General features: G+C 41.7%; 1 protein-coding gene across 21 annotated transcripts in view; it reads left to right on the top strand.

Annotated features, from left to right (window-relative positions):
* The first annotated feature begins 7,151 nt into the window (after positions 1 to 7,151).
* LRRFIP2 (LRR binding FLII interacting protein 2) overlaps positions 7,152 to 13,075 on the top strand; it is a 129,042-nt gene continuing 123,118 nt past the window's right edge. For 19 of the 21 annotated variants that reach the window (XM_030930805.1, XM_030930801.1, XM_030930828.1 and 16 more), the window contains exons 1-2: positions 7,152 to 7,911; positions 9,362 to 9,428. The gene's annotated coding sequence lies outside the window, so the exon portion shown is untranslated. The remainder of the gene's footprint in view (positions 7,912 to 9,361; positions 9,429 to 13,075) is intronic. The other 2 variants (XM_030930843.1, XM_030930846.1) reach the window with 1 other exon arrangement.

The raw sequence follows: 13,075 nt of genomic DNA on the forward strand, positions 1-13,075 counted from the left end.
CCATTTTTTTCTTCCGGGAACCACTCCTCTCCTATAGTCCATGATCTTTGGGTGGACCAGAGGTAAAGCATATTACTCAAATTTGGCTAATCGTAGCACAAGAGTTTTCCTTGCTACAGTAATTTGTTAAAGGATGGGAAGGTAACTCCATATCCTTTAACAAATTACTGTAGCAAGGTAATTGGTTCAGTGAATCTAGGAGCTACTGGAAGGGATCTCTTTCTTGCTGGACTTGGACTGGAGTGAATTTAGAACTGAAGTTTTTGAGAACTGTCTTGCTGCCACATGATGACGTTTGAGTATAAGCCAATATGGAGAAGAGCTGATTGGGTTTTTTTGTTTGTTTTGTTTTTAAACGGAACGGGATCTTGCTATGTTGCCCAGGCTGGAGTGCAGTGGCTATTCACAGGCACGATTGTGGTGCCATACAGCCTTGGACTTCTGGGCTCAAGCTTCCTAAGGTAGCTGACACTACTACTACAGGCACAAACCTGGGCCTTTTTTGTTCCCCCCAAGAAGGCTCTCTTTTTATTTCTCTGACCTGAAATGGGCATAAGTTGCAACAGATTGGAAATTCTAACTCTACCTTTATTTTCAGAAGTGTCTAAATTAAACATTTATAAGAAAATTGATGTTTTATAAAAACAAAAGACATGAAAAGCTCTGTATTCAAATATTTTTATTCTGTGAACACTATAAATGCCTTCTAGGAATATGGCATTGCGGGGTGTATACAAGAAAATAGATCTTTTATCAAAAAGCATATACACTGCTTGGGAAGACAAGAACATTAAAAAAACAGCCCTTTAGAACATAAGTGAGTTGTGGACAGTAATACATATAAATAATCTGAACGACAACATATAACTGATAACTATCTACAACCAAAACCAGCCTAGAATAGCATGAGTAAGAGGCTTTAGGCTACACTCCTGAGCATTTTCTTTTAATTCTCAAGACATTTGTCCTTGTTTTACTAATCTTTAGGTGGATTCATACATTTGTATTTCCTACCTGGGTATTTCCTCTGAATTACTAACTTGTAATTCAAACACCACATCTACCCCCAACCACTTCCTACCACTTCCACTGCTACCTGAATTATTGTGACAGCCTAAATGGTCTTCCTGCTCTCACTTCTGCTCCTCTAAAGTCTATTCACAATGTACCAGTTTAAACTATTCTTATTTTATTAGGAAAAATTTCAAACACACAGCAAAGTTGTGTGTTTTACAGCAATCACTTCTACATCCACCACTTACATTCTACCATTAACAGAATAGTCCTTTAAAAAAATGGCAGATGGGTAGTTCCTCTGCTCAAAACTCTCCCACAGCTTAGCTCACTCAAAGAGGAAAAACCAGGCTGGGTGTGGTGGCTCACGTCTGTAATCCCAACATTTTGGAAGACTTTAGGAGGCTGAGGTGGGAGGATCACTTGTGGGCAGGAGTTTAAGACCAGCCTGGGCAACATAATGAAATACTATCTCTTTTTTTTTTTTTTTTTTTTTGAGACGGAGTCTGGCTCTGTGGCCCAGGCTGGAGTGCAGTGGCGCGATCTCGGCTCACTGCAAGCTCTGCCTCCCGGGTTCACGGCATTCTGCCCCAGTCTCCCCAGTAGCTGGGACTACAGGCGCCTGCCACCACGCCCGGATAATTTTTCGTGAAATACCATCTCTTAAAAAAAATAATTAGCTGGGCGTGGTGGTGGATGCCTGTAGTCCCAGTTACTAAGAAAGCTAAGGCAGGAACATCACTTGAGCCCAGAAGTTCAGGACTGCAGTGAGCTATGAGCACACCATTGCACTTCAGCCTGAGTGACAAAGTGAGACCCTGTCTTAAGGAAAAAAAAAAAAAAAAGGGGGGAAAAGCCAATTTGTTACTATGGTCACCAGTATGATCTGGCGTCTATTACCATTCTTCCCACTTGTTCTTTACTCTTCAGCCTTGTTATTGCTCCTCAAACATGGCAAGCACATTTTTGTTTTATGGCCTTTGCACTTGCTGTTCCTTTTCTTGAAATGCTCTTCTCCCAGATATTTACATGGCTTGCTTCTCTTTCTTTAGATCACCTCATTAGTTCTGACTCTTCCAAGTATTAAGTTGAACCATATGACCCTCATGTCACACAACTGGATTGAACCATTTAAACCTAAGGTGTAATGTCATTCTCAGGTCAAACGTTATTTTTAAAAATCAGTAATTTCATAGGGTTCAAGCTTATAAAATAGCAACTCCACCCTATCTTTTCATTCTCACCCTGTTTCAATGTTCTTACAGCACTATTATCTTATATATTATTTGTATATTGTCTGTATGTAAGATCCTCATAGATAGGGAATTTGTCTGTTGTCCACTGCCGTGTGCTCTGTGTGCAGAATATGATTTGGTCTATAGCAGGCCCTCAGGATGCATTTATTTAAAGAATGAGTAGCTAGGACTACAGGTATGCACCACCACACTTGGCTAATTTTTTCATTTTTAAAAATATTTTGTAGAGATGGGGTCCCACCATATAGATCAGGCTGGTCTCAAACTCCTGGGCGCCAAGCAATCCTCTCAACTTGGCCTCCCAAAGTGCTGAGCTTACAGGTGTGAGCTACCACATCTGGCCAAGAATGAATTCTTTTTAAAAAAAATTTTCTTTTTTGAAGCAAAGTCTTACTCTGTGGCCCAGGCTGGAGTGCAGTGCCATGATCTCAACTCATTGTAGCCTACGCCTCCCGGGTTCAAGCGATTCTTGTGCCTCCACCCCCCGAGTAGCTGGGACCACAGGTGCATGCCACTATGCATGAATGAATTCTTAACATTGAAGTCAGAGTGAGCTTTTGAAAATACAAACCATGTTGCTCTCATGAAAAACTCGATTGGTTTGCAGATTTCATAACAAAGATTAGAATCTTTACCACAGCCTCTAAGACCCTGAATGGTGGGCCTTTAACTCTCCAGACTCATCTCACATTCTCTCATTTCAGCCCCTGGGACTCTGTTGGTTCTATCATGAGCTCTATATGTGCTCTTTCTTGCTTTCCCCCACTTCCGCACGTAGTTTATACTCTGAGGCACTTTTAAATCTCAGCTTGAAACATCTCTTCCCAGAAGAAGGCATTTCTGACACCTCAGGTTAGGTCAAGTCCCAATGCTTTTATGCCCTCATGGCAGCACATACCTACCCTTTGTAATACGTGTTAGATTTTAAAGGTACTTTTGTGAGATTGTCTCCCTTACCAGTTTCATGAGAAAAAGAAACAGCTTTATTTTTGCTTCCCGTTGGATGTCTAGCATTTGCAAATTATCTAGCACATAGTGAGAGCTTAACACGCATTAACAAAATATGTATCAACAGAAACTCTGGCATTCTAGCTCCTTAAGGGCAGAGATTGTTTTGTCCCTGTGTCAAGTACCTAACTGGGTGCCTGACACACAGCAGATAAATAATAGTTTGTTAAATAAGCTGTAATATGAAGGGTGTTTTTTACTCATTTATACTAAGTATATAATGCAGAAAAACCATCACTTGATAATAAGTGATTCATAACATAATTGATACCTATACAAAGTCCCAAATTTTCCCCTCTCATTAACCTTTCCTCAAGACTAAGATTGAAAAGTAATTTACCCTTCATTTTTTTCCTGTTCATTCTCTGGTGGAGTAAAGGGTGAGTGCCCTGGGTAGGAGAATCCATGTAGAACCAGAATTAGCCATAAGTGAGATTTTGCACACTAACTAACAAACCATAGCATTTTTTTTTTTTTTTTTTTTGAGATAGGATCTTGCTCTGTCACCCAGGCTGGCTTGCGGTGGTGTAGTCGTGGCTCACTGCAGCCTTGACCTCCAGGACTCAAGTCATCCATACCTCAGCCTCTGGAGTAGCTGGGACTACAGGTGTGGACCACCACAACCAGCTTTTTTTTTTTTTTTTTTTTTTGTAGAGACAGAATTTCACCATGTTGCCCAGGCTGGTCTTGAACTCTTGGGCTCAAGGGATCTGCCCACCTTGGCCCCTCAAAGTGCTGGATTACAAGGCGTTAGCCACCATGCCCACCCAGTATTCTTGTTTTGACAGTTAGATGTTTAGAAACTTTTTTAAAAAGCCAGTCAAATGAGGATATCTTGTATTCCTCTTTGTTTTCCTTTGATAACAATCTGTGAAAAAACTGCAGTGGTCAGAAGATGTATTAAAATATACACACACAAGCTGTATAATTTTGCAGGTTTATTAGGGCAGGATGACATGGAACAGTATGACCAGAGAAAGCAACAACCTTACAAATGCATCACTTTCAATATTGTTGACCCAGATAATTTTAAAAATAAACTTGTAATTCAAGATGAGCAGCAGGACAAGCTTATTAACATTTGCTAATTTAGGAGAGGAAGGGCCAAGTCAAATATAATAGAAATGAATTATTGCAAAATGGAAACTTTTTGATATGAAACATAAAAATAAATTAAAAACCTAAAGAAGACTGTAGTATGTAAATTTCCTGGTTTTAATAAGGTATTATAGGTATGTAAGATACCAATAGGGTAAACTGGGCAAATACTACACAGGACTGCTGTACTATTTTTGCAACTTTTTAATAATTATTTCCAAATAAAACATAAAAAAGAGAAAAATAACAACATGAAAAAATAATAAATCTAGATAGGAATTCTTACAAGGAGAACTTAAAACAAATATACATAGTAAAAGACAGTTACATTGCTAGGTTTCCACAGACTTGTAAGGAGTTAAATAAAATTAGAAAAATGTTTCTAACACACTTTTTTTTTTTTTTTCTTTTTGAGACAGGGTCCTGCTCTGTCATGCAGGCTGGAGGGCAGTGGCCTGATCACACCTTACTGCAGCCTTGACCTCCTGGGTCTAAGCAATTCTCCCACCTGGGTCTCCCAAGTAGCTGAGACTAACAGGCACATGCCACCATGCCCAGCTAATTTTTTTGTAGAGACAAGGTTTCACCATGTTCCCCAGGCTGGTCTTGAACTCCTGAGTTTACGCAATTCACCTGCCTTGGTGTCCCAAAGTAGTGAGATTACAGGTGTGAGTCATTGCGCTTGGTCTAGACACACTTTACTAATAAAAATATTAGGCTTTCAAAAGTGGTATCCTACTTTTAATGTATGAACTAATGATCTTTCACATCTTAGAGATGTGTTTTATTATTATTATTATTTATTTATTTTATATTATTATAAATTTATTATTTATTATTATTATAATATACACAGTATTATTATGTTTGTGAAAGACAACTTTTGTGAAAACCACAAAAGTATTTGCTCTTAAGAAAGGAAAAAATTTATTTCTTGTCCTCATCAAAGAAAACTGAAGAATTTGCTATGAAAGTAACAAAAATGTACAAATTGTACCACCTCATACCCCCAAACTGTATAAACAATTGCAAAAATTTCCTTCATCTATTGATACAACCCCAGAGAAGCCAGTCCTCACAGACCTGGGGGCATTCCCATGTCAGAATATTACAAAAAGATCTAGGAACACATACATTTGGCAGAAAGAAATCAATTCATGTGCAGGGAAGATTGCCCATGAAATAATTTATGGTGATGCATTTAGTAGGGCCAGAGAGATCTGAGTTCAATTTTTGGCTCTTCCAGCTACTCGTTTTGCTACGTTAGGTATGTCACAATCTCTCTGAATCTCAATGTCTTTGTTACTAAAGTGGGTACAATGATACCCATATCTCAAGGTTAGTCCTAATACTGGAAGAGATATTTAAGTTCCTAGCACAATGCTGTGTAAATAGAAAGTGATCAGTAAGTGTTAGCTACCTCCCAGTCCGTTTTCCCAGAAACACAATGCAAAATATTTCTGCTGGTTTGCATGAATCAAAACAAGTGGCTAAGGAGTAAAATTAAAAGGGCAAGAGAATCTAATGAATTATCCAGACAATCTTTCTTTTTTTTTTTTTTTGAGACTGAGTCTTGCTCTGTCGCCCAGGCTGGAGTGCAGTGGCGCTATCTCGGCTCACTGCAAGCTCCGCCTCCCGGGTTCACACCATTCTCCTGTCTCTCAGTCTCCGGAGTAGCTGGGACTACAGGCGCTCGCCACTACGCCCGGCGAATTTTTTGTATTCTTTAGTAGAGACGGGGTTTCACTGTGTTAACCAGGATGGTCTCGATCTCCTGACCTCGTAATCCGCCCGCCTTGGCCTCCCAAAGTGCTGGGATTACAGGGGTGAGCCACCGCACCCAGCCCTGACAATCTTTCTATTAATTATGTCGTTAATATTTAATACATGTTGGGCTTTTGGTATTATTCAGGTACTGCATCTGAATAGATCCTCTTCCTTTGTCTTCAACAAATTTGGCAAAAGATGTCATTAATCATTTTATTCAGATCATAACATACCAATGTAAAAATCATAGTTTTAATGTTTACTCATGGCTCTGAGAAATATAGTGACATAGAAACAGTGAAAAGGTAAAGAATTTGTTTCTCAAAGCTGATGGGTATAATTCTCCTTGTCTCTCGAACCTCCCCCATTAGTGCCACAGTGGCAGGCCCCATAAACTGTAAGGGTGATCAAGCCTTCTGAAATTGCAGGGGAAGTGGGCAGCACAGAAACAGCCCTTAGAAGGCTTTAGAGACAGGTGCTCAACATGGAATTAGTGGGCTTATTCAGGGGCTTCTGGAATCTGCAGTCCCTGTATGTAAAGTTGTGGTTAGGTGTATTTCGTGCCTTTTTTGTTAGAGGGCTCCTCAACTATCACTTCCTCCTAGAGGTCTTCTCTAGCCATCCTATCCAGCCAGAAGCCTCGTCCACAAAATCTTTTTCATCACTCTGTGTGTGTCCTGCAAAGCCTTACTACACCTGTCATTATTACCTTTGTTTGTTTGCTTCAGTCCGTCTATTCCACTAAGGTAAGCTTTCCAAGTGCATAACCCTGGTACTTCCCCAGTGGCTTGAACCTGGTGGGCCTCGTTAGATACTTCCGGAATAAATGACAAGTCCGTGTCTATCAGATTTTTAACAGACTTTATACTCCTCCATCCATCCCGCTCTCCGTCCCCCACTCCACCTCTCGGGCAAGTATTCTCCTCCAGAAATAATTTTAAGGTCATGCGTCTTCATTTTTGAAATGAAGCTTGGGCATTCCGACCACACCCACCCTCCCTCCCTCGCATACTCGTTTCCTAACAGAGCGTTACTCCAGCCCACTTGCCCAAGCCCACCAGGCCGCAGGGTTTAGGGGCAACCAGGGGAAGGGCAGCCCTGAACCGGAACAAGTGTCAGTTCACATTACTGGCACTGGTCCTGGTTCGGAAAGCCTGGGCAGGAACCGTGCGACCCAGAGAAGCTACCCGCCCAAGGCCGCCTCCAGCCTCCGCCCCACCAGCAGCCCAGGGCCCCGCCCTACCGGCAGCCGCGCCTCGCCGCCCTCCCTCCAGCTTGGCCCTAACGGCTCGCAATGGCGGAACAGGGAGCCAGGAGCATCGCCGCTTGGGGAACCTCACCCGCCGGCCCAGGGCTCGGCTCGCTGTCTGACAGCCCCGGGTACTTTGCCCAGCGGGGTGCAAGGCAGGCCTGCAGCAAGCGCCACTCCCGGGCAGGCAGGGCCACAACTGCTTCCGGGTGAGCGGGTCGTCGACCCTGTGGCCCCGCCCATCCTTTGCCTCTTCAGTCGGCCGCTCAGGCTGCGGCTCCTCCCGGGGCCGGTTCCCGCTGTCTCAGCCGCGGCGCAGAGGGCACATCAGCCTGACCGACTAGCCGGCTGCCGGTGCCGGGAGCCGCCGCGTCCATCCCCGCCCGCCTGGCCGGGGGACCCAGGACTGAGTCGTCCAGCTGCGCCCCTCGCCCCTAGCCCCAGCGGGCGCCGGGCGGGCGAGCCGCTCTTCGGCCCTTCCAGGACAGCGACGCAGTCGCAGCGCGCGCACTAACGCAGGTAAGGGCCGCTTCTCCTGCCAGCCCGGTGGGAGCAGGGAGCAAGGAGTTGGGGACCTCCCTCCCGGCCTCCGCAGTCCCGTGGGATCCGCGCCGCCTCTGACCTCGGCTGGGGGCCGGGCTTCCCTGGGGACTGGCCGGCCCCCGGCGGGCTCCCGGACTGGGGTCGCCCCCTGCCTGCGGCGTTCTCAGACATCCCGTCTGATTTCTAACGCTCACCCTCCTCCGCGCAGGGGAAAGGTACGTGTTACTCCCACTGTGGGAGAAATTAAATTGGGCAGCTGTCCCTCCGTTTCGGGTGCCCCAGGCGCCTTCTCTTCCTCCCTATACGCCACACTCCAGTTCTGTCCTGGGATGAGCACCCCCAGGGAACGGTGTCAGGACGGTGTAGGGCGTAGCATTTTTTTTGGGAATTTTACTTCTTCCTTGACCTGAGCTGGAGCGCGGGTTTAACAGGCCCTAGCTGGGTTAATACTTGACTAATATGAGGCGTTATTGACACCCAGATTGTTAAGTTATAGAGCTCCAGTCAACCCTGCCTGTGAGTAACCAGCAGGATGCAGGAGGACCTAAGGAAACCCACTTCTTTTTCTTTCTTAGAGAGAAAAAAGTTCAAGTGTTTGCTTTACTTTTTCCACCGTGGGTGATACAAATACAGGCTGCTGAGACATGACTAGATAAATATTGTATCTTAAACCTTAACTGTTAGTAGCTGGTTTTCTTTGAGTTTCCATTTAATAACTCAGCATTTCTACTATAAACAAAAAAATTGTAGAGTGGATTGGTTGACTAAAAATGATATGTAAGGATAAGAGTATTTCTTAATTTTTTTGTGTTGTCATAGTTGGAAGAGAATGTGAATGCAGTAATGGAACAGAGAGGGAGAGCAGGGTGTGTATGTATAAGTTCTTAATCAGTGTTTAAAATAATATTTTTTCAAGATAACTTTTTTTTGGGGGATAAATCTATATGAAAAAGTGCAATTATTGGAGAATGCAGTGTTGCAAATAGAGTTAGTTGGCAGGGACTCCAAGGTTGTTGCGGTTTGAATATCTTGCAGCACTAACCCTGTTTAACCAAGATCATGCTCTGTTTAACAGATACAGAGATAATGACCTAGTATTATAATATACTTATGTAGAAGAAGAATTTCGGAAAGTGTGATTCATTTCGAAGGTAGATCACTCACTTTGTGAATCATTGCTATGAATCTGAAAATTGAAATAGAGAAAAGCTAAGTTCGTGTCTGCCTAATGAGACGGCATTCTTTACTCATTTAATAGAAAGTGTTGTATTATGTTTTGTTAGGTCCGTTGCTGGATATTTATCATCATGAAGAATGGTAATGAAATAAAAGTTGAAGTATTTGCAGAATGCTCGAATTTAGAATAGTCTGTTGGTTTTTAAGTGATTGTTTTGATTTTACCCTTCCCCCCACTTTTTTTTTCCAGATGTGGAAAGATAAATGAAGGGGTCTAGAAGTAAGTGTCAGTGGAAAGGAGAGCTACCATCACTAAGGTACGAAAATGTTCACTGAAAGAATTTGCACTATACAAAATAGTCTTTTGAGTGGAAAGCATCACCCATTTTTGTGATTCTGTCTTTAAAAATGTAGAATGAAACTACATGAGTTATTATTTAAGTTCTGTTCTAGAAGAAAGTGTGTATTGAAGTTGTGATTGAAATGGATTCACTTTAAACTAGAAATAGCTTTTTATTGCTGAAATGTAATTTGATCATTTTTGACTTTAAAATGTTAAGTAAAATAAGGTTGAAATCACAGAGTTCTTGATACCCTTAGCCTTGTTTTTCTTTTCCTTCTGTTGGAGTTCAGCTGATTTTTACCTTGATTTTCATTTATGAAGAACTTTAGCTAGTTATAAAGTAATGACAAGTCTGTCCTGTTGGTCTAGCGTACTAAATTCCTTTACTTCTTTCACTAAATTTTGACATCTTTTTTTACTTTGGATATCCATTATATTCAGAGTGTTCCCTAATGTTGCTTTTGATTTTTGTCCAGCTAATAGTGACTAAAGAGTTTCAGTTCCCTGTGAACACAGATTCCCTTTTGGAAAATCCCTTGTGGAAATCACCGTAACTGACAATCTTGATAGGTAAATATGCAAGGGAAACCTTTCCAGGTCAGGATTTAAGTATCTCCGTAACGAAAGGAAAAGGTGATATGGAGAATGCGTTTGGCAAAGTATTTCTGTCTCTCAAAACAAAAACAAATCTTTATTAGACGTGAATTTAGCAAGAGGGAGGGAGCAATTTCTTGCAAAACTCTTTGTGGATTGTTTAGCCTGTTGCTAGTGTGAGAAGGAACAGAGTTGATGATATATAGAAAAAAATAATTCTTGCAGTGTGTTGGGAATGTTGACGAGGATCATTCAAAATGAAATAAAATTCTTCTGTTTTTATCTTAGGGTCATTATCCATTGCACCTGCAAAATAGAGGCTGTTTCATAGCTTTTTCCTTTTAGGTAGTTGCTTTCCATCTGGAACATCTAAATTGAGAGATGGTCCTTTAATGGGGAAAATATACTAGTTTGTCCAGTTTGCAAATAAAGAATATAATCTGTGATCATCATTTGAAACACAACTTTTGGAGGCCAAGGCAGAAGGAGTGCTTGAGCCCAGGAGTTCAAGACCTGTCCTGGCAACATAGTGAGACCCTGTCTCTGCAAAAAAATTAGTTGGTGGTGTGTGCCTGCAGTCCCAGCTGCTTGTGAGGCTGAGGGTGGGAAAGCCACATGAGCTCTGCAGTGAGCCCTGAAAGCACCACTGCACTCCAGCCTGGGAGACAGGGTGAGATTCTGTCTCAAAAATAAATCGATAAATGAAACTCAACTTTTTTTTTTCCTCTTTTTTTTTGAGACAGAGTCTCGCTCTGTTGCCCAGGCTGGAGTGCAGTGGCACAATCTCAGTTCACTGCAAGCTCTGCCTTCCAGGTTCACGCCATTCTCCTGCCTCAGCCTCTTCAGTAACTGGGACTACAGGCGCCCGCCACCACACGCGGCTGATTTTGTTTTTTTTTGGTAGAGACGGGGTTTCACCGTGTTAACCAGGATAGCTTCGATCTCCTGACTTCGTGATCTGCCCGCCTCGGCCTCCCAAAGTGCTGGGATTACAGGCGTGAGCCACCGTGCCCGGCCAATAAAACTCAACTTTTAAAACTTCAGAAGGAAGGAATTGAACAAAACTTACCTCATAAAGTTTTTGGCTTATAGTAAATTATGCTGGACTTCAAAGGAGTCAAACCCTGGGCTAAAAACTGGGTTGATCATGCGTTATACTTTTTCATTAGTTCCGTTATTCATTTATTTTGATGGGGAGGTCAAGAGATAATTCCATTTCAAAGGGAACATATGTATGCATTTGTTTTAGCCTAGTGGTAGGGAGCACAATAGATAAAAGTAGAGATAATTAGGGAGGGAGAAGAAATGGCATTATAGAAGGAGAATGCTTACTTCATAGGTTCAGTAGATGTTTATGGGACTTTTAAAAATTGATAAAACATTTTAAAATGTGGTATATGATGAAAAGAAAGTCTGCTTTCCACCACGAACTCCCAGCCTTTCCTTACCCCAACCCCCAATCCAAGCAACCATATACAATCACATATGTTTAGGAGAAATATACTGTATCTTTCATTCTTATCTTTGACCTATGAAGATATTTTTGTATTTAGCACGTTTCTTACTTTTTTTTAAAGACTGCATGTCTTGCTAGTGTAGATGAACCATAATTTATTCATTTTCCATAATTTATTTTACCATTTTCTACTAACAGATATTTAGGTTGTTTTTAGCCTGCTACAAACACTGCCATAATGAACAATTCATATATAAGTCTTTGCAGTAGTTAGTAAGTGTCTATATAGAGTGTATTTTCAAAGTGTGACTGTAAGATTGGGACTGAAGTTATGAAAAGTTAAAATTATTTCAATCCTATATTGGCTTTATTTATAATGGAATTTCACTTATTTCTTGGGCTTTTGGAAGGGGAAAGGAGCTCTTAATTACTTTGTATTCTTAATCCATCTCTCCATTTAAAAAATATTGCAAGTGTATTTTATCAGGTACTTGAAAACATTTGAGTGTCACGTGATTAATTTTATTTGTATTGGTAAAAGTAGAAATATTGTGGTTTGAAGACTGGTGCTGTCATATAGAAGCATTCATATTTGAAAATAGTTAAATGACTACATCTTATAGTAGGTTGATTGTTTCAGAATTTTATGACCAGTATCAATTAAAAGCATTGTGTATAGTTTAACTTCTTGCCCTGCATAAGTCGGCTACTATATTATTAGTCAGGAAAGAAGTAAATAATCTACCTTCTCTTTTCCTTTACGTTCCACATCCTAATCTATACATGATAAAATAAACCTCTGTGGAGTTTGAGATCCAAAAATCCTCTTGCAAACCATAGTGCTATTGATGGATTACTTTCTCAAGGCAGGAAGTAGGTACAGATTCAATCTTTATTCTGCAAAGTGTTTGTAAACAGAATAAAGGAGGCTTAGGTTTTACATTTTAATGTTATACAGGTTACTTGTGGCCAGGAGGAGGTTCAAGATTCTTTGCCTTTTTGAAATGAGAGAGACACTAGAGACAAAAAAAAAATTACATGCTGAAGGGCTATCGTTTGATGAAGTTGGAACTCGTGAGTGACAGCTTCCCTGGCGTGTGCCCAGGGTCTATTTTGAGGCCTTGTCAAAGCTTGCCTGACAGAACCTACCACATAACCATAATCTGGCCTGGTCCTGCTGCAAGTCAGGAAGGTCTGTGGTTTAGGATCAGTAGCAACCACAGAAGGGGGAGTTGTAAAGGACATTTTGCCTTCAGAAGATTAAGGGTAGGTTTTGGGGTGAATATCTACTTAGCCTGTATATCCGAGGATCCAAGTTTTTGCTGCTACCTTCTCCTCCCCTGCTTCTTCCTCTTATTAAGGAAAACTAAGGAGTAAGGGTTTTTGTTTGTTAGTTTGTTTTGAGACAGGATCTCACTCTGATGCCCACGCTGGAGTCCAGTGGTATGAACACAGCTCACTGCAGCCTCAACTTGCTGGGCTCAGGTGATTCTCCCACCTCAGCCTCCCAGGTAGCTGGGACTACATGCATATACCACCACACAGGGCCAATTTTTGTATTTTTTGTAGAG

Source organism: Rhinopithecus roxellana, chromosome 1, assembly GCF_007565055.1.
Source record: "Rhinopithecus roxellana isolate Shanxi Qingling chromosome 1, ASM756505v1, whole genome shotgun sequence".
NCBI classification, from domain to species: domain Eukaryota; kingdom Metazoa; phylum Chordata; class Mammalia; order Primates; family Cercopithecidae; genus Rhinopithecus; species Rhinopithecus roxellana.